The sequence below is a fragment of the Aegilops tauschii genome, chromosome 4 (genome assembly GCF_002575655.3).
Source record: "Aegilops tauschii subsp. strangulata cultivar AL8/78 chromosome 4, Aet v6.0, whole genome shotgun sequence".
NCBI lineage: Eukaryota > Viridiplantae > Streptophyta > Magnoliopsida > Poales > Poaceae > Aegilops > Aegilops tauschii.
In genome coordinates, this window is record NC_053038.3 from 277,117,004 (window position 1) to 277,138,743 (window position 21,740).

Here is a 21,740-nt window from a genome sequence, read left to right on the forward strand (position 1 = left end):
CCTTGCTTACAAGGGCCCGAGCCGCGGCGTGGTGACCACCGAGACCGGCATGAATTTCAGCCAATAGTTCCCGCCCTCTTCCTCAGAGATACATCTTTGGAGTACTCCGGTAGCACTTTTCTTGTAGAGTTCTCCGTCGTGAACCTTGTAGGCTTTCGAGCGCCGGACAATGCAGCGATCCTCGTTCTGATCCTCAAGGAGTTCTCGCCTATTTAGGTAGGCCAAGAAGGGTTCGGTCCATGGGGCAATGACTGTCATGATAAGATGGGCCGACGGTGTTATTTTGGTGGCTGAGCCCCCGATGATATTGGTATGTTCGGAATTTGATGTTATGATCGGATCCGGACTGGTGTTGCCGCTCTCCCCTTGCCACACCAGGATGGCTTGAAAAGACTTTCCAGAAAGATGCTAGGTGGGACGGGGTCGCGCTTGGCGCCGATGCGAGCAAGGACATCCGCCACTTGATTGCTTTCTCGAGGCACATGATGAAACTCGAGCCCCTCGAACCGAGCCGACATTTTGAGAACGGCGTTACGATAAGCCGCCATCTTCGGATCTTTCACATTGAAATCTCCATTTATTGGAGATATTGCGAGGTTTGAATCCCCGCGCACTTCCAGGCGTTGTATGCCCATGGAGACAGCCATTCGAAGACCATGCAATAAGGCCTCGTATTCAGCTGCATTGTTGGAGTCTGTGTATAATATTTGGAGTACGTACTGAACTGCATCTCCATTGGGGGACGTTAAGACAACGCCCGCACCTAATCCCACTAGCATTTTGGAACCATCGAAGTGCATAACCCAGTTGGAATATGTGTCGTACTCTTTAGGGAGTTCAGCCTCTGTCCATTCGGCAACGAAGTCAGTCAGTACTTGGGATTTAATGGCTCGGCGTGGTTTGTATGTTATGTCGAATGGAAGGAGCTTAATGGCCCACTTAGCAATCCAGGCCGTGGCATCGCGGTTGTTTATTATGTCATTGAGTGGTACTTCGGAGGCCACCGTGATTGAGCACTCTTGAAAGTAGTGTCGTAGCTTCCGGGATGCCATGAAGACCGCCTATGCTATTTTTTGGTAATGAGGGTACCGGGATTTGAATGGTGTGAGGACAGTGGATACGTAGTATACCGGTTTCTGGAGCGGGAATTTGTGTCCGTCCTGCTCTAGCTCGATGACGAGCACGACACTCACCACCTGGTGTGTTGCCGATATGTATAATAACATGGGTTCGCCCACGTTCCGCGCGGACAGGATTGGGTTGCTCGCTAAAAGGGCCTTTATTTCTTCCAGTCCGGCCGTTGCCACATCCGTCCACTCGAAGTGGTCGGTGCATCGAAGAAGTCGATAAAGTGGCAATGCTTTTTCTCCTAATCTGGAGATAAAGCGGCTTAAAGCTGCCACGCATCCTTCTAGTTTTTGGATTTGTTTGAGGTCTGTTGGTGTAGCCAGTTGTGACAAAGCTCGGATTTTGGATGGATTTGCCTCAATTCCTCTATTGGAGACGATGAAGCCCAGCAGTTTTCCAGCGGGAACGCCGAAAACGCACTTTTCCGGATTGAGCTTGATGTCATATGTACGGAGGTTGCCGAATGTGAGATGTAGATCATTTATCAATGACTCGACATGCCTAGTTTTGATGACGATGTCATCCACATACGCTTCAACTGTCTTGCCGATATGTTTCTCCAGGCATGTTTGAATCATGCGTTGGTAGGTGGCGCCAGCGTTTTTTAGCCCGAAAGGCATAGTGTTGAAGCAGAAAGACCCATATGGGTAATGAATGCCGTTGCGGCTTGATCGGACTCCTTCATCTTGATTTGATAGTATCTGGAGTATGCATCGAGGAAACACGGTGAGTCGTGTCCTGCGGTTGCATCAATAATCTGATTGATGCGAGGTAGGGGGAAGGGATCCTTAGGGCAGGCCTTGTTGAGGTCTTTGAAATCGACGCATAGGCGCCAGGATTTATCCTTCTTTGGTACCATCACCAGGTTTGCTAGCTAGTCCGGGTGTTTTATTTCCCTGATGAATCCGGCCTCGAGTAACTTGGCTAGCTCCTCTCCCATAGCTTGCCGTTTGGGTTCGAAAAAACGCCGCAATGTTTGCTTGACCGGTTTATATCCCTTCAATATATTGAGGCTGTGTTCGGCCAACCTGTGTGGGATTCCTAGCATATCAGAAGGGTGTCAGGCGAATATGTCCCAGTTCTCACGCAGGAACTCTCTTAGCGCGGCGTCGACCGTTGGGTCGAGTTGTGCCCCGATGGATGCTGTCTTCTTGGGGTCCGTCGGGTGGACTTGAAATTTGACTATTTCATCTGCTGGTTTGAAGGAGGAGGATTTGGGTCGCTTGTCCAAGATTACGTCATCCCTATCCATAGTGGAGCGCAACGCGGTTAGCTCTTCGGCCGCGAGGATTTCAGACAATGCCTCGAGGGCCAGGGATGCGGTTTTATTTTTGGCGTGGAGTGCTATGTCCGGATCGCCGGCAAGAGTGATGATACCATTGGGCCCGGGCATCTTGAGCTTCATGTATCCATAATGAGGTATAGCTTGGAAGCGTGTAAATGCATCTCGCCCTAATAGGGCGTGATATCCGCTGTTGAAAGGAGCAACTTGGAAGGTTATCTCCTCGGACCGATAATTCTCCGGTGTGCCGAATACCACGTCGAGCGTGATTTTTCCCACGCATCGCGCCTCCCGACTGGGAATGATTCCCCGGAAGGTCGTGCTACTTTGCTCAACGCGGCTCCTGTCTATTTCCATTTTATTGAGCGTATCCTCGTAGATGAGGTTTAATCCGCTGCCGCCATCCATGAGCACTTTGGTGAGCCGAAAACCGTCCACAATTGGATTGAGGACCAAGGCGGCTGGTGTCCGGACTGTCCAAAATTTTGGTTCATCATTGGCATTGAAAGTTATGGCCGTGTCGTTCCAGGGGTTTATTTCTGCGACTTGGCAGACTTTGGCGAGGACGCGGAAAGCCCTTTTACGCCGATTGTTTGAAGCGCAAGTCTCGAAGACTGTCAATACGCTGGGGTCGTCATCTTCCTGGGGGTGTTGCTCTGGGGTATTTTTGGTGAGGATATCCTCGCCGCTCTTGGCCACTTGCCGGAGTATCCAACATGCTCTAAGGCTATGGGTTGGTATGGTATCCGGTGTTGTATGTATTTTGCATGGCCTATCGAGCCATCCCTCCAGAACGGTTCCGTGCCTCGTGATGTGCTTAGATTTCTTTAGTATTGGTTCTAGCGCGCCGCGAGGGTGCATCCTTTTTGCCTGGATGAAGGGTTGAGTGGAAACCGGTGGTTCCAAGAGAGCTGCCTAAGTTTTCCAGGCGCTTTCCATTGCGCAGTACTTCTGTATGATGGTTGCCAAGTCAGCGAAGTGTAATACGCGACGGTGATTGATGGCGTTGAGGAGTCCTACGTCCGTGCAATTATTGCAGAAAGCTGAGATCGCGTCTTCGTCGCGGCAATCTTTAATCTTGTCTTTGACAACGAGGAATCTGGCCCAAAAGTGATGAACTATTTCCTAAGATTGCTGTCGTATGTACATGAGATCGCGTCTTCATCGTGGCAATCTTTAATCTTGTCTTTGACAAGGAGGAATCTGGCCCAAAAGTGATGGACTGTTTCCTGAGACTGCTGCCGTATGTACATGAGATCGCGTCTATCTGGGTGGGTGGGTGGCTTTAAATCCGAACCCTGATCCAATTTGGGATCCGGAGTTTGAATAACTTCCGAACTTAATGGCTCGGGCTCCGGGATGTCAACTGATTTTTCAGGCCCGTCGTCCGATTCTAGGTATGGAGGGCAGGGTGTGTCTTTCCAAAGGCAGGCATCCGGCTCTTCGAGCTCGGAAATCCGAACATAGTTCATCCTCAGTGTAGAGGGAGAGTTGTCATCTTGCTCCTCTACTACCGCTATCTGGTGGGTGATCGATGGAGATATAATTTCTCTCTGGTCGGGTTTAATCCTAATCCGATCGTAGTCTGTCGCGACCCCCGAAGAGGCGATGCGATCTAGGAGCTCGTTCAAAGATGACAACTTAGCCGGCTCCATCTTCTTGGAGTATTCGGATCTAACATGGAGGTGGTTTTCGGTGACCCGAGAGGTCATCGTTGGCTTAACTGCTGTAGGGGCGGTCATGGTAAAGCCGCCCGGCCGGAGGGTTTGGCCTGAGGCCAGGGCACCTCCGGAGGTGATACTGTCCTTGATAACAAGGCGAGCCATCAATCTTGTCTTTGACATCACAGCAGAACTCTCAATGAAAGCACCAGCATCGGTGTCAAAACCGGTGGATCTCGGGTAGGGGGTCCCGAACTATGCGTCTAAGGTTGATGGTAACAGGAGACGGGGGACATGATGCTTACCCAGGTTTGGGCCCTCTCTATGGAGGTAATACCCTACTTCCTGCTTGATTGATCTTGATGAATATGAGTATTACAAGAGCTGATCTACCTCGAGATCGTAATGGCTAAAACCCTAGACGTCTAGCCTGTATGACTATGATTATTCTCCCTACGGACTAAGCCCTTCGGTTTATATAGACACCGGAGGGGACTACGGTTATACAAAGTCGGTTACAGAGAAAGGAATGTTCATATCCGGATGCCAAGCTTGCCCTCCACGCCAAGGAGAGTCCCATCCAGACACGGGTGAGAGTCTTCGGTCTTTTATCTTCACAACCCATCAGTCCGGCCCATGTCCAATAGGCCGGACGCCCGAGGACCCCTTAGTCCAGGACTCCCTCAGCCGCCTTTGCTCTGTCTCTCTCCCCCCGAAGCGGTACGAGTGGAGGCGTATTCTGAAAATACGCCATCGTCGTCACCCCCGTGGTTTTATTTTTAATTCCAATTTAATTCAAATATTTGACTAGGAACTTTGACTAGCGATAACTCTTAAACCATAAGTCTAAATGAGTTGATTCTTTTTGCATTGTGTTCGTTTTGAAAAATTCTAGCAGCACACCAAAACTGAGATTTTTCCTCGCTGTCTAGAATTTCTGGTGATTTTCAGAGTGGTTCTTGATATTTTATTTTGCTGTTTTTAAATATTTTCAGAGGGAGAACCTTGTCTTGAAGATAATTAGGAGGAGTATGAACCTCCTCTGCATTAAGGCAAGCCACACCAACATTTGTATGGTGTCATTTCAATATCTATGATTTTTCCAACTTGAATATGAGTTATTTTCATGCATTTAATTATTTAAATGAATATTGCTTAGTGCCAGTTATTTTGTCATGCTTGAAATGCTTTGTTATGGTAGTGGTTGAATGCATGAGCTATTTTAAGAAAGTAGAAGAAATTTTTATTGTGTGATTATGCTTTTATGAATAATGGTAGTTTCTTTATGTGATAAGTTGATTTTAATATATTATGGTATAACTAAAATGATGAGTGATAAAAACCAGTAAAGTAGAACCAGTAAAGTTTAATGATGAGTAGTGCAAGAAGGAAACTTTGATGATGTTGATCTATTTACTTTGAGTGGTATGTTTTGCATGTCAAATAGTTGCATGATCATGGCATATGGTGACTCGACTTATTTTATTCAAGTTAAAACTGAAGTTAATTCAAGTTGAACATAATGTTGATCGAGTCATGGTGCTACTGAATTGAGTTTTTCCCAGTGCGACCACATTTGCCTTTATGGGAAGGTCTTGATTCGGTACGTTGTCATGCCTCTAGTCGGTACCTCCAAAGAGGGAAGGTTATGGGCGTGCGGTACCCTGGCCCAGTAAGAAGGCATAACCTTGTGTGCCCGTTTGTTGTTATGGTACCTTTTCCCCGTTTGAGACCGTTCTTGGCACGACGGTGGCCGTTGATGCCTATGGTAGGCACGGGGCCACCCATGACTTAGCCCATTGGGGAGTTACTCGGAGTGGCCGGGAGAGTGTCATGGCAATGGGAGGGTTTCATCGGAATGCCGTTGGTCCACCCAAATGGGAAGACGAGGCCATGGATTCCGTGGTCTGGGTAAAGTGCGCTACCTCTGCAGAGTGTATTTAATCTATCGATAGCAGCGTCCTCGGTTATGGACATAGCTCGTGAGTAAGTCACACCATGGATCAACATTAATAAGTAATCTTGCACACTAAAGGTTTATTGTTTGGCACTGGTTATGTGATGATTTGAGAGATCATGAAGATGATCATGGTGGGAACCAAAGTGTTGGCTTCATTTGTGATCCGGGTATGATCACCATTCGGTTACGAGGTAACACATCTGGTAAGAGAGTCCGAGTGACTCGGTGCACAAGTTAATCTCACCGCATCAGTAGTATGATTCGCATTGCATTAACCTGATTAATTGTCATGATATTGTTTGCCATTATGCTTATGTTTGTTGTGAGCTTGCAAGTACATTCAATGTACTGACTTGGCGAGTCATGCCTGATTTCAGGAAAGTCGTATCGGATCGGAGTGCTTCCCGTGTCTAGATCGTGTCCACATCGGTGTCCCGGTGCTTTGGAGTTCCACTTCGCCGTTGTTCCGCTGCCGCGTAGTTATCGTGATCGAGGCCCTCTCATGTTAATTAAATAATGTACATATTGTTCAGCCGCACCGTGTGTGCCGCTTGGCCTCGCTAATTGATGTAATATCAAACCTATGTTTCCGCTAGCATCAATAAAGCGGTTGTTGTCTGTACTAAGTTGTTATGTGTTGCTAGAAGACTTGATCTCTTGGCTGGCAATGTAAGGTAAACTGGTTGCTCTGAGCCCGGGTGCCACACAAAGCGTTCAAATTCTTCATCATCTTTTTTCTTGGTTGGTTTAGGTGGAAGGGCATGGGTTTTTGAACCCATGGTTCTCTTTCTTTACCATGTTTTCTAGCAACAAAGTCTCTTTTATCATTTCTTTTATTCTTAGGTAGTGGGTTATCAAGATCAACACCAGGTTCTATCTCAACATCATTATCTGGTTCTTTCTCATGTTTGGTTGAGTGTCTGCATGAAAATCATCATTATTATTTTTCATTATCATTGGGTGAATGTTCGTTGCCAGATTGAGTTTCAGCATTTGAGATAGAGACGTCATTATTATCTTCAGGAGGTTTTTCTATTTCAGGTTCGCTAGAAGTATGCAAAGTCCTATCATTTTTCTTTTTCTTTTTCTTCTTCCTTTTAGAAGGACTAGGTGCATCAGTGTTAATTCTTTGAGAGTCTTGTTTAATTCTTTTAGGGTGTCCCTGAGGATAAAGTGGTTCCTGAGTCATTTTGCAACCCCCCCCCCCATAGTTGCTAGTCTAACAGCAAAATCATTTATATTATTATTCATTTCACTAAGCAATTCTCTTTGAGATTTAGCAACTTGTTCTAGCTGGGTTTGTACCATAGAGGAATGTTTTCCTACACCTCTAATATCATTAGTGATTCTAAATAACAAGTCACTCAAGCGACCAATCATATCAGAGTTGTATTTCAATTGTTTCATAACATTTGCATTGAAGTGATCTTGTTTGATGGTGTATCTATCAAATTCATGTAGGCATTGACTAGGATGTTTATTGTAAGGGATGTCACTTTCATCAAACTTTATAAAATAATTTACCTCTACTACATTTGGAGGTGGTGTATCAAGTCCATGTATTTCTTCAATAGGAGGTAATTTTTTAACATCTTCAACTTTAATACATTTTCCCTTGATACATTTCTTTGCCACTTGCATATCTTCAGGACTGAGAAATAAGATACCCCTCTTCTTCGGAGTGCGTTTAGGCGGTGGTTCAGGAAGAGTCCAATCATCATAATTTTTCAATATATTATTCAATAATTCCTCAGCTTGTTCAATGGTTCGTTCCCTGAAAACATATCCAGCACAACTATCTAGGAAGTCCCTAGAAGCATCGGTTAGGCCATTATAGAAGATATCAAGTCTTTCATTTTTCTTAAGAGGATGACCAGGCAAAGCACTAAGAAATTGGAGAATCCTACCCAAACCTTGTGGAAGACTCTCTTCTTCAATTTGCACAAAGTTAAATATTTCATGTAAGGCAGCTTGTTTCTTATGAGCAAGAAAATCATATCCCGGGGACTACGCACACAACCAGGAGCAAGAATATTGTACCAAATATTAGCATCACCCTTTAATGAGAACGGAAATAATTTGAGGATATAATAGTAATGAATTTTCTCATCATGACCAAAAAGAGTAGCTATATCATTCAACTTAGTAAGGTGTGCCACAATAGTTTCAGTATCACATCCATGGAAAGGATCAGACTCAGCCAAAGTAATTAACTCTGGGTCGACAGAGAATTCAGAATCCTTATCAGTAACAAATATAGATGAAGTAGCAAACTTAGGATCACATTTCATTCTAGAATTCAAAGATTTTTCTTTCAACTTGACAAGTAGTTTCTTAAGATCATCTCTATCATTGCAAGCAAGAAAGTCTCTAGTTATCTCCTGATCTACAACATAACCCTCAGGTATCTTAGGAATTTCAAATCTAGGAGAGCTACGTCTAATAGGTGTTTCAGGAATTTCAGTTTCAAGAACTTTATCAGTTTCAATAATTTCATCAGTTTCAGCATTCTCAATATCTTTGGCTCTAGCAATTTGTTTACCAAGAAATTCACCTAGTGGCACATTATCATCAAGCAAGGTACTAGCATCATCATAAGCATCACGCATTGCAAAAGTAACATCATCAATAACTTGCGACATATCAGGATGAATAGCAGGTGGTGGTGTTGCAAGTTTAATCAAAACAGAAGGAAAATCAAGTACAGAGCTATATGGCAGTTCCTTACCTCCCCTTGTCTTAGAGGGAAAAATCTTGGTTCTTGTATCTTTCAGATTCTTCATAGTGATAAATAGATATAATTCCCAAGTGACTCAACAAATATAGCTATGCTCCCCGGCAACGGCGCTAGAAAAAGGTCTTGATAACCCACAAGTATAGGGGACCGCAACAGTTTTCGAGGGTAGACTATTCAACCCAAATTTATAGATTCGTCACAAGCGGGGCCAAAGAATATTTGTAAGTATTAGTAGTTGAGTTGTCAATTCAACCACACCTGGAGATTAAATATCTGCAGCAAGGTGATCAGTAGCATAGAAATATGATAGTTTGATAGCAGCAGTAACAGTAACAGTGGTAATGGTAAAAGAGTAGCAGTTGTAACAGTAGCAATAGCAATAGTAACTTAGCAAGAGCAATATGTGGAAAACTTGTAGGCATTGGATCGGTGCGTTCATTGGATGATATTCATCATATAACAGTCATAACCTACGGTGATACAGAACTAGCTCCAGTTCATAAATCTAATGTAGGCATGTATTCCGTAAATAGTCATACGTGCTTATGGAAAAGAACTTGTATGACACCTTTTGTCCTACTCTCTCGTGGCAGCGGGGTCCATAAGGAAAGTAAGGGATATTAAGGCCTTCTTTTAATAGAGAACCAGAACAAAGCATTAAGACACAGTGAATACATGAACTCCTCAAACTACGGCCATCACCGGAAAGTATCCCAACTACTGTCACCCTAGGGTTTACGGATCATAGCATGTAATAAGTTAATATGACTTGCATGATCGGATCTAGAACATAGATATAATGGTGAAAACATAAACGGTTCAGATCTGAAATCATGGCACTCGGGCCCTAGTGACAAGCATTAAGCATGGCAAAGTCATAACAACATCAATCTCATAACATAGTCGATACTAGGGATCAAGCATTAACAAAACTAACTCGATTACATGATCAATCACATCCAACTCCTCACCGACCAGCGAGCCTACGAAGGAATTACTCACTCCCGGTGGGAAGCATCATCGTACTAGTGGTGAAGGAGGGTTGTTGATGATGAAGACCGAAGATTCCCCTCTCCGGAGCCCAAAACGGGCTCCAGATCTAGCCTCCCGATGAAGAACAGGAGGTGGCAGCGGCTCTGTATCGTGAAACGCGATGAAACTTCCTCTCCTATTTTTTGTCCAAAATAGGATTTTATAGCATCGGAATTAGGGTCAAGGGGGCCACCAGGTGGGTAAAACCAACCAGGGCGCGCCTAGAGGGGGTGGCGCACCCTAGTGTATCGTGCCTAGCCAGGGCACCCCCTCCAATGGTTCTTGGTCCCGGTATTTTTTATTTATTCTGAAATAAATCTCCAAAAAGTTTCGTTCCAATCCGAGAACTTTTATTTCTACACGAAAACAACACCATGGTAGTTCTGCTGAAAACAACGTTAGTCCGGGTTAGTTCATTCAAATCATGCAAATTAGAGCCCAAAACAAGAGCAAAAGCATTATCCAAAGTAGATACGACGGAAACGGATCAAAGCCGCACTCTCAACAACCACAGGTCGTAGGTAATTTGCAACAGGGATACCATTATTATTTTTAGCAGTAGCAGCAGGTGAATGTTCAGCAGCAGTTTCCAAACCAGTTTGTTATGCCACAATAGCTGCAACCACAATAACAAGGGTCATATCAGCAATTCGGGATGCAGGAATAGATAGCACAAGTTTCACAGAAGCCGCTAGCACCGCAGGGGCAAGGCCAGGTTCCTCTCGTTGATGTTTCCACAACCATGGCTGCTAATGAGCAGGGGGTCCTTCCATAACCAAGGGAAAACAAAGAAAGGAGTTTGTTGTTGGAAGTGTGCACTAGATACACAACCTATAAAATATTGCAAGTTCAACATTACTGTTACATTTGCGACAAGATTGCTCATCCAACATTGTGATGTCCTATTCTGAAACTCCCTAAACCCAATACTTTTGTTTCGGTGTTAGGAGCTGAAGAGTCATATTCTGCTCTGTCGGATTTCGGGTTCCGGCAAAACCCTTAAGGTTCGAACACTGGGGTGCGCGTGAAGATCTCCCCCTCACCGATCACGCCCTCACTCGCTTCACGATCTCTAGGCTAAGCACGACCAACTCTCAGAACACGAGACACAAGATTTATACTGGTTCGGGCCACCATTGTGGTGTAATACCCTACTCCAGTGTGGTGGCGGTGGATTGCCTCTTGGGCTGATGATGAACAATACAAGGGGAAGAACAACCTCCTGAGGTGAGGTGTTCTTGTGCTTGGTGGGTGTGCGGATCGCTCGAGACGAGTTCTGGTAGGTGAGGATCCGATGCCCTCTACTGTGGTGGCTAACCCTATTTATAGAGGCCCTGGTCCTCTTCCCAAATATTGAGCGGGAAGGGAGCCAACAACGGCCAATTTGAAAGGGGACAGCTAGTATAGCTTATCCTGACAAAAGTAGTCTTCGCCTGCCAAAGGCTCTGGTGGTGATGCCGCCTTGGGCTCCACGGTGACCTCCGTCTTGCCGTCCTGCTGGTCTTGGTCTCATTGCACCGATATGGTAACATTTGCTTGACGCCTTGGTACTCCTCACCTGCGCTTGCCTCCTGAGCACCAAAGAGGAAGCAAGGACACTATGCACGCTGGCGCCTGCCTGGCGCCCGTCTGGCCTCAACCGTCATGGCTCACGTCATGAGAACCTCGCGAGGTTTGCCTCGCCTTGATCTCTCTGCCCCTCGCGAGCCAGCCTGGTGAGGCCGCTCCTGAGGAGGTCTTGTGTCGTCCGCCTCGCGAGGCTTGGCCCCTCGCGAGGGTCTTGAGTGCTTGCTGGTGAAGATGGGTCGTACGGGCCTGCTTGTGGAGCCACGCCGTGGGCCGCAGGCAGGCAAGTCTAGGGACCCCCGTTCCCAGAACGCCGACAGTAGCCCCTGGGCCCAAGGCACGCTCAGACTTGGCTTCGAGGCGAAGCCGAAGGGCAAGTGCGGAGCGCCGCGGGCCCCAATAGCCTGCGGCCCCAGTCGATGTGTGGCGGTTGATTGGACGTGGGCGTCTCCGCTTCCCCATGCTGCATCGGCAACCGCCCGATTTGACGAGTCCCTGCTGCAGGCAAGGAAAAACCATCATTACCTATGATCGTGGGGGGCGTTGGTTGGCCTTCTCCTGCTATAAATGGGAAGGGCGCAGAGCCCCCGTCGCCCATCTCTTCCCATTCCGCCCGCTTCTCTTCCTTTGCTCCATTGCCAGTAGCGACACCAATGGCGTCGATCCGAAGGTTTTCTGCCACGGAGAAAGGGAATACTCCCCACGATGAGCCAGGGCCACTTCCGCCGAAGAAGAGGCCGGAAAATCGCCATGATGTGGTGGTGATCCAGGAGGTGACGAGGCCTTGGTGCGAGCAGCCTCCTCCCGGGTATCCGTTGCCCCTGTACGCCCAAGCCGAGGGCTCAGGAGGAAGAGGCGGCCAGCGGCGGCGCGCGTGCCGCGGCCATGGTCGCCGTGCCGCGGTGGCACGCGTCGCCACTCCCGGAGTCCACGACGCGGATTCTTCGCGCGAACTTATGCTATGGTGGCGATGCCTCCAAGCACTTGGATCCGCTTCCCTTCCTTCTTCTCGGCCGAGATGCCGCCGAGGGGGCCCCTCGAGCTTTGGCTGCAGCACGCCGACTACGACATGCCGGCGACTGGAGCGGAAGTTGAAGCCGTCTCCCCAGGCAAGATCTTCATGACCCGAGGCTAGGGCGTGGTTGCTTGAGTTTGCCGTGCGGAAGGCGCCCTCGCGATCCACTTCGAGTACGACAGCGCCTCCATGCTGTCCTTCAAGGTCTTTGACGCGGAAGGCCCCGCCTGGAGTGCTGCTCCAAAAGGGGCCGTTAGGACGGCGCCGCAGCAGGGGCAGGGCCTGCCGTCCGCACCGCCAGTAGCTCCTCCGAGAGTAGCAGCGACGCTTGGGAGTCCAGCGATTCTCCCGAGCTCTACGAGACTCCGGAGACGAGCGACAACAGCTACGTGCCCCCCAACTCTCGCCGCGGCAGGAGCAAGGCGGCAGCGTCCGGCCGTCGCCGCCGCTGATCTGGATGAGGTTGGCGCCAGCCTCTCGTGGCCCACTGTTGATGATGGCGTCGTCCACTGGGCGCGTGTAGATAGGGCTCCTAGAAGTTCTTTTCTTTTGTTCCCTGCGAGGAATCGAGAATTACCCCGTGGGGGCGTGTAAAGGGTCTGCAATGTCCTTTGTTGATATTATCCTTGTTATGAAATTGTGCGTGTGCGTGTCACGATTCGGCTTGGTTTCCCCTTTCCAACCTCGCGACGGCTTGGTGCTCTACGCTGACAGGTCCCAGTTCCCAGGCAGGCTTCAGCCGTCGCTGTTATGCCAGGTCGCGATGCCGTGGTCAAGGCCAGGAGGTGAGCGGCCCGAGGTCCAGTAAGAGCCCCTGAGTCGCGATGCTATGGAGGTCCCCTTTAGCGTGCAAGCAACCGCCGAGAGGTAGGAAAGGGAGTCTACGTTGCCGTAACAGGGCGACACAAATGAGAATCCTATGCCGTAGCGATTGGTTGACCCGAGCGTGAAACTTATCTTGGTAGTCCCGGGTCGGTCCTTCACGAGGCGCCCGACTCGTGCGTAGGTGGTTGTAGCATACCCAGGCCCGGCCCGTGTCACATCCCTAGTTCTGGTATGACCTAGACTAGCTAGTCATGTGTGCATCATGTTTGAATTCCATTTAAATTTGAAGTGGGGATTTGTGAAACCCTCAGAATTATTTCTGGAAATGACCCAGACAAAAATTGCTCCAAAAAGGTCCAAGAAAATGTTCATGTTACTCTCTGAAAATATTGGACAGAGATAAAAATCAAACCAATATTTTTAGGAGCTCATAAATATTTATCTTGGCCATTTGGAATTAATGCAGTAATTATTTGCATTGGATATATATATGTTATATATTTTATATATGTCCAAAAATTCTGAATTTTGGTGAGGGGCTTTGGATTAATCCCTTAGGTCCCTGCAAAAATTGACAGAAGTAAATAAAATGGTTTATCATTTTTATTAAACCAAACAAACGTCAGAAAAATAGAAAAGAAACAGAAATGGAAAAACCTACCTGTGCTTACCTGCGGCCCAGCTGGACCAGCCCGCCAGCGCCGTCGTCCTCCTGGCGCCAGTCGGCCAGGCGTGTGGCCGGCGCGCACGCACGGCCGTGCTGCCACGCCACCTGCCTGCCTGTCCTCCCCCTCGTCGCCTGGATGCCCCGCGCGACGCCACGCGCCGCCCCGCACCTCTCTCGTTCTCCCCCGTGCCCATTCCCCCCTCCCCTGGTCTCTCCCGCGCACGGCCGAACGCTGCCTTCGCTGCCACTCGCCATTGCCGCAGCCACCGCCTCCCCCTCGCCTCTCCGACACGCTCAGGAGCTCCGCCTCCTCGCTCTGAAGCTCTCCGCCGAGCCACGCAAGCCGGAGCGCCCCGTGGAGCCGTCGCCGTCGCCATCTTCGCCTCCGGCTGTCGTGGATCCCCATCGCCGCCCCGCCGACTCCAGCCCTTCCCCGAGCTCTCCAACGACGCCCGCCGATCCGCTGTGAGCCCCCGCGTCGGTTTCCCCTCCTCTCCTGCCTCCCCGTGCTCTGTAGCCCCACTGCAGCCGCTCGAGCCCGAGCTCCGGCCGCCGCCGCTAGCTCCGCTGCGGCAAGCTCCGGCCACCCCTCCTCCTCCTTCCTGCCCCACCAGATGCGCGAGAGCCCGGGCTACGCCCCGGTGCCCTTAGCCGCCGCCCCCGTGGCCTGTAACGCGGACGCCGCCGCGTCCTGAGGTCACCGACGATGACCTCGCTGGTCTGACAGTGGGCCCCGTCGGCCAGGTGATTAGCTTCCGCCTATCTAGCCCCTGACACTGACATGTGGGCCCCAGTGCCCCCTAATCTTTTATTTAGGCTTAAACTAACCCCTGTTTAACCCCGTGTCACTGACGTGTGGACCCCACACGTCAGGTTTGACCCTGGTCAGCCCCGGTTGACCTGCTGACGTCGTTCTATCATCATGCTGACACGGTTATTTATTTTCTGGATTTAAATTAAATCAGGAAATTCCAGAAAATGATATAAACTTCTAAAAATCATAGAAATTCAACCGTAGCTCAGATTTAAATAATTTATATATGAAAAATGATCAGAAAAATTCAATCTATCCATCTGTGCCATTTTCATGCATGACAAACCAACCTATACATGCTGTATATATGAAAACACACTTATGGCATTTAAAGGGACTTATATTAGAGTTGCATTTGAACCCTTGGTTCAAATGGATCTCTTCGAAGTTGAATGCTAGTTGCATTAACTCAAACAGCATCACATCTACATGCCATGATCATGCATCATATTGTTGCATATGCCTTTTTATTGATTGTCGACACCGTTCCTTCTCGATAGGTCCTGCTCCGAAGAGTGCTCGAGAGTACCTGTCTGAGGAGCAGTGGAACCCTGTTGATCTACCAGGCAACCAAACCCCCTTTGTTCATTCCGATACAATCCTACACTCTCGCTCCTGCTCTCTTTTATTGCATTAGGACAACAACGATTCAACTACTACTTTATGCCGCGGTAGTTGAACCCATTCCTCTGCATGACCTGTCATTGCCACAGTAAATAGTTGAAACCCACTAGCATGTGTAGGAGTTGATTGAGCCATGTTGTGTTCCTACCATGCCATGCCTGCTATTGCTTAGAGTTGTGTCAGGTCTGATTCATTGGGAATGAATTGGAGTGTTACGATATGTTCTGGTGCTGAGAGTTAAGCGTGTGAACACGATTTGGTAAAGGTAGCGGTGAGAGGCCATGTAGGAGTACATGGTGGGTTGTCTCATTGGGACCGTCCTTAAGAATCGAGTTCTGTGTAAGTTGTCCAATGACTAGCTACTACCACACATTGGGCTCCGGGCGCTCCAAGCTCTCTCGACTTATTAACCGCCTTGATCTCTGTCCAGGAGTTGCAATTAGTTTCTGGTGTTTGTAGGTAGTGTTAGTAGTCTACCAAGTGGCACTCGGCCAGGTGGGCTTGGGACAGACTAGGCACAAGTGGCACGGTGTACCAAGCGTAGATCCATCCGGCGAGGTGGGCTTGGGAACCCTGCGCACATCGTTTGGGGCCGTGAGCGACACCCCGGCCGGATCTCCTTGCGGATGGAACCCGAATAGGCGATAAACCTGGACTAGAGTCTTGTGAGGTTAGTCAGGTCATGGCCGACACCCTCGCCAGGCTTCCGCTTGAAGGTTGCCGAGGTACCTGACGTGTACATGGCGGTAAGTGGCGAGAGCGTGTGTGAAGCCGTACACCCCTGCAGGGTTATCATGATCTATTCGAATAGCCGTGTCCTCGGTTATGGACTTCTTGGATGCTTACGTGGTACATAGACAACTTGAAGTGGATACTCTAAAATGCTCAAGATAAGTGTGAGTGCTATGGATGGCTTCTCGTAGTGAGACGGGAATGAATCCATAGTGGTGTATTGAGGTGGTGATTAGTGGACTCGTGTGCGCCTTCTTACCTCAAAGAAGTTTCTCGTAGTCGTAGAACAGGATAGCCACTGAGTCAAGCTGGCTTGCTGCAACTAAACCCCACACTACCTTCTTGATACAAATGCATGTAAGATAGGATCTGATGTAAGTCTTGCTGAGTACCTTTGTACTCATGTTGCTTTGTTTATGTTTTTGCAGCGGAGACTTCAGTCTTACTAGTAGCTCCGCTTGGACTTTGACGAGTAGCTTGTACCTCAGCTACGATCTTGTACCCTTGGGAGGGGCTTGTAGATAGTCAGGCTTCTCAGCCTTTTCTTTTGTAGTTGTCTGTACTCAGACATGTAATGCTTCCGTTGCTTGTATGCTCTGAATGATGGGTCATGTGACCCCTGTTTGTACTTAATGATATGTGGCTCTTCTGGCCCTTTTATCTATATGAGTTTGCGTTATGTTGTGATGCCATGTTGTACAGCACATACTTGCATGTTATGCGTACGTGTAACGTGTATTGCTATGTGTGGGATCCGACAATCTAGTTGTTTATCCTTGGCAGCCTCTCTTATGGGGAAATGTAGTCTAGTGCCTCCTTGAGCCATAGTAGTCCGCTACAGCCCGGTTCACCGGAGTCCTGCTAGCCCAGCACTACTGCTCTGGACACTTGACTGGCCGGCATGTGTTTCATTTCGTTCATGTGTCTGTCCCTTTGGGGAAATGTCACGCGGTGACATCCGGAGTCCTGCCTAGCCTGCTACAGCCCGGGTTCCCGGAGTCCTGTTAGCCCAGTGCTACGGCCCGGATTCACACGCTGCTGACCGACACGCTCGATGTTGATTCATGTATGCCTGTCCCCATACGTTAGTGCCGCTTTGGGTTCACGACTAGCCATGTCGGCCCGGGTTCTCTGTCATATGGATGGTAGCGACATTGTCATATACGTGAGCCAAAATGCGCAAACGGTCCCGGGCCATGGTAAGGCGACACCCGTGGGAGTACCGTGCGTGAGGCCGCAAAGTGATATGAGGTGTTACAGGCTAGATCGGTGTGATTTAGAATCGGGGTCCCGACAGCTTTGGTATTAGAGCCTGACTGCCTGTAGGATTTCCAAGCCAACCTGGTCGAAGTTGAGTCTAGAAATTCTTTAGTTATGTAAGGGAATTGATTGTGGAAGGGAACGTAAGGCTCTTTTTACTTCTTTTACCTCATGCCCTTCTGATCTGAGTCATCCTATCTTTCCTACGGGGTTAAGGAACTAGGCTTTCTCTTCCGTCTATCAGGATCACGTGTTACTACTCCGTAGTCTCTTAGGATTGGTTGATCAGAGTCATATCCCAGTTCGAGTACCTCTGGTGTAGCCTGTTTAGTAATATCTCAGAACCTTGAGTGACGATGTTGAGTATGGTGCTACCCCGCCTTTTGCAGAATGTCTCATTTTGAGCATTTTACTGCCGTTATGCTGCCGGATTTGTCCTAGGAGTTTGAGAGATACTAAATTTCCTTATGCTACACGTTGCATCCTATAGTTGTTGTTGACCTCGTCCTTGGTTCCGCTTCTCAGGATGTGATCAGTTAACCGAAGTTCTGTTGCTCGTTGCCTGAACCACGGAGGTGGTAGGGATGAGGAGGATCCTCCCGACCAGCCTTCGTTGGCAGAGTTTATGTTAGAGATGGAGAGGAACAAGCATGAGTCTAACCGCTTGTTAGCACGTATCGAGGAGAACACCGCACCTCAGTGCAAAGAGTCAGCGACCATCTATGATTTCATTGGTTTGAAACCACCTACCTTCCATCATTCCATTGAACCACTCGATGCAGATGACTGGCTCCGTAGTATCACACACAAGCTACGTTCTGCGAACGTAGCTGAAGGTGACAAGGTCACTTATGCTGCATATCACCTGGAAGGTCCTGCTAGTCTTTGGTGGCAGAACTATGAGGCTATGCTTCCAGTTGGCCAGATACCGACCTGGAGGGATTTCACTGAGGCTTTTCGCGAGCATCACATTCCTCAGGCTCTCATTGACCGCAAGAGAGAAGAGTTCTGTAGTTTTACCCAGGGTAAGATGGCTGTTGATGCTTACAGTAGAGAGTTTGAGAACCTCGCCCGCTATGCTACAGAAGAAGTGTCCACGGACGCTAAGAAGCAGGCTAGGTTCCGAAAGGGTCTCAACCCCAAGTTGCGTCGAGATCTCCACCTACACCATTGCAATACATTCCAAGCTCTTATGAACAAGGCCATTAATGCGGAGACAGCTCAGCTCACCTACGAGGAGTCTCGTAAGCACACCCGTGATTTGGGTTCTTCCTCCAGTTCTAGTTCTCGGAAGCGCCGGATTTGGATTCCGAACTCTGCTCTTCCACCCGGTTATACCCCGAGACCATCTTATGTGGCGCCTCACCCAATTCAGCCGTATGCTCCACCTAGGCCTATTGGTGGACCGCCTGCCAACGCGGGTCCACGTCCTACCTCCAAGATTTGTTACAAGTGTGGAGAGCCAGGCCACACCGCTCGTATTTTGCACTCGGACCCGTGTTGCTCCACCCCAGCCCGAGAAGTCTGTTGGCCGTGGTAAGCCATCACGCAAAATGATCAGTACCAAGTTAGCTCCCACTGAATGTGGACGTGTGCATCACGTCTCAGCTAAAGACGCTCAGGATGATCCAGATGTCGTTCTTGGTACACTCCTTGTAAACTGTCATCCAGCTTCGGTTCTATTTGATACTGGGGCGTCTCATTCCTTCATTTCCGAAAGTTATGCCCGCTTGCACGACATATCATTTTGTGATATGCCTTCCCCACTACTCATTCAAACTCCTGGATCCAAATGGCAAACTTCTAGTGTAAGCCATGGTAACGAATCCTTGTTGACAGACTTGTATTCCTTGCATCACTCATAGCCCTCAAGACTTCAGATATTAACATCATCTTGGGTATGGACTGGATGATAGCTCATCATGCCAAGATTGATTGTTACACCAGGTCTGTTCAACTCACACACCCATCTGGCAAGATAGTCACTGTCTCCACCAGAATTGCAAAGCGTCAGCTTTATTCTCTTAATGCCAGCCCTCTTCCAGACCTTGAGGATATCCTGGTAGTCTGTGACTTTCCGGATGTCTTTCCAGAGGAACTGCCAGGTATTCGACCTGACAGAGATGTAGAGTTTGTCATAGATCTTATCCCAGGAACCGCCCCAATCTCTAGGAGACCTTACAAGATGGCACCCCTAGAGCTAGCCGAGCTTAAGAAACAACTCGATGAATCCTTGCAAAAGGATTTCATCCGTCCTAGTTCTTCTCCCTGGGCTTGCCCCGTCCTCTTCGTCAAGAAGAAGGATGGTACGGACCGGATGGTTGTAGATTATCGTCCCGTTAATTTGGTCACGATAAAGAACAAGTATCCGCTCCCCAGGATCAACGACCTGTATGATCAGCTCGCTGGATCCTCAGTCTTTTCCAAGATGGATTTGAGGTTAGGCTACCATCAAATCAAGATTAGAAACGGGGACATTCCTAAGACGGCTTTTTTCACTCGTTATGGCCAGTACGAGTACACCGTCATGTCTTTTGGTCTAACCAATGCTCCAGCTACCTTCTCCCGCTTGATGAACTCGATCTTCATGGAGTACTTAGACAAGTTCGTCGTGGTTTACCTCGATGATATCCTTATCTACTCGAAGAACGAGGAAGAGCATGCCGAACATCTTAGACTTGTGTTAGAAAAACTCAGGGAGCACCGCCTTTATGCCAAGTTCTCCAAGTGCGAATTTTGGTTGCCAGAAGTGACCTACCTAGGCCACGTGGTCTCTGGTAAGGGAATTGCTGTCAATCCTGAGAGAGTTCAGGCCGTTCTTGATTGGACTCCACCTGAAACAGTTAAACAAGTTAGGAGTTTCCTTGGTCTAGCCAGTTATTGTCGCCGCTTCGTTGAAAACTTCTCCAAAGTAGCCAAACCCCTCACGGAACTTCTCAAGAAAGATAAAAAGTTTGAGTGGTCCCCACAGTGTGAGTACAGTTTTCAGGAACTGAAAAGACGCCTGACTTCTGCTCCCATACTGGTGCCACCAGATTTCACGAAGGACTTTGTTATCTACTGCGACGCCTCACGACAGGGACTAGGCTGCATTCTTATGCAGGATCGTCATGTGATTGCCTATGCATCTCGACAGTTGCATCCACATGAGGAGTATTATCCTACACATGATCTAGAGCTTGCAGCCGTAGTCTATGCTCTTAAGACATGGCGACATTACCTTCTTGGTAAACGTTGCGAGATTTACACCGATCACCAGTGTCTCAAGTATATTTTCACCCAACCAGATTTGAACCTTAGGCAAAGACGTTGGTTGGAGTTGATCTCAGATTACGACTTAGGGATTACCTACACCCCAGGCAAGGGCAATGTCATGGCTGATGCGCTAAGTCGTAAGTCCTATTGCAACAATCTTATGTTGCAGCAGGGCCAACCACTTCTCCATGAGGAATTCTGTAAGCTTAACCTTCACATTGCTCCTCGCGGATTCCTTTCTACCTTGGTGGCGAAACCTACTCTTGTGGATCAGATCTTCTCTGCTCAGAAGCAGGATACGGGAATTTCCCGGATCAAGAGAAACATTAATAAGGGAGTTGGTGGAAGTTTCTCTATAGATGATCGAGGTGTTGTTCTCTTCGAGAACCGTCTGGTGGTTCCCAAGAAGCAACATCTTCGGCAATTGATCCTTAAGGAGGCGCATGAATCCCCTCTCACGATTCATCCCGGTAGTACTAAGATGTATCAGGACCTACGCCAAAGGTTCTGGTGGACTAGGATGAAGAGAGAAATTGCTGAGTTCATAGCTAACTGTGACGTTTGTCGTCGCGTTAAGGCAGAGAATCAAAGGCCTGCTGGCACCCTTCAACCTTTAGCCATTCCTGAGTGGAAATGGGATAAAGTTGGTATGGACTTCATCACCGGCTTTCCCAGGACCAAGAAAGGGAATAACGCTATCTTCGTAGTCATTGATCGTCTTTCCAAAGTGGCTCACTTCCTACCTGTTCGAGAGAGTATCACTGCTAGTCAGCTCGCTGACTTATATATTTCTCGAATAGTGTCACTTCATGGTGTTCCACTAGAGATCAATTCAGACCGTGGTAGTCTTTTCACTTCTCATTTCTAGGAGAGTTTCCAAACCGCCATGGGCACCCATCTTTCCTTCAGTACCGCTTTCCACCCTCAATCAAGTGGTCAGGTGGAAAGGGTCAACCAAATTCTCGAAGACATGCTTAGAGCTTGCGTTATCTCATTCGGTATGGATTGGGAGAAATGCCTACCTTTCGCCGAGTTTGCTTATAACAATAGCTATCAATCCAGTCTTAAGAAATCTCCTTTCGAGATTCTGTATGGACGAAGATGTCGAACACCTTTGAACTGGTCAGAAACCGGTGAAAGACAATTCTTTGGACCGGACATGATCCAGGAAGCAGAAGAGCA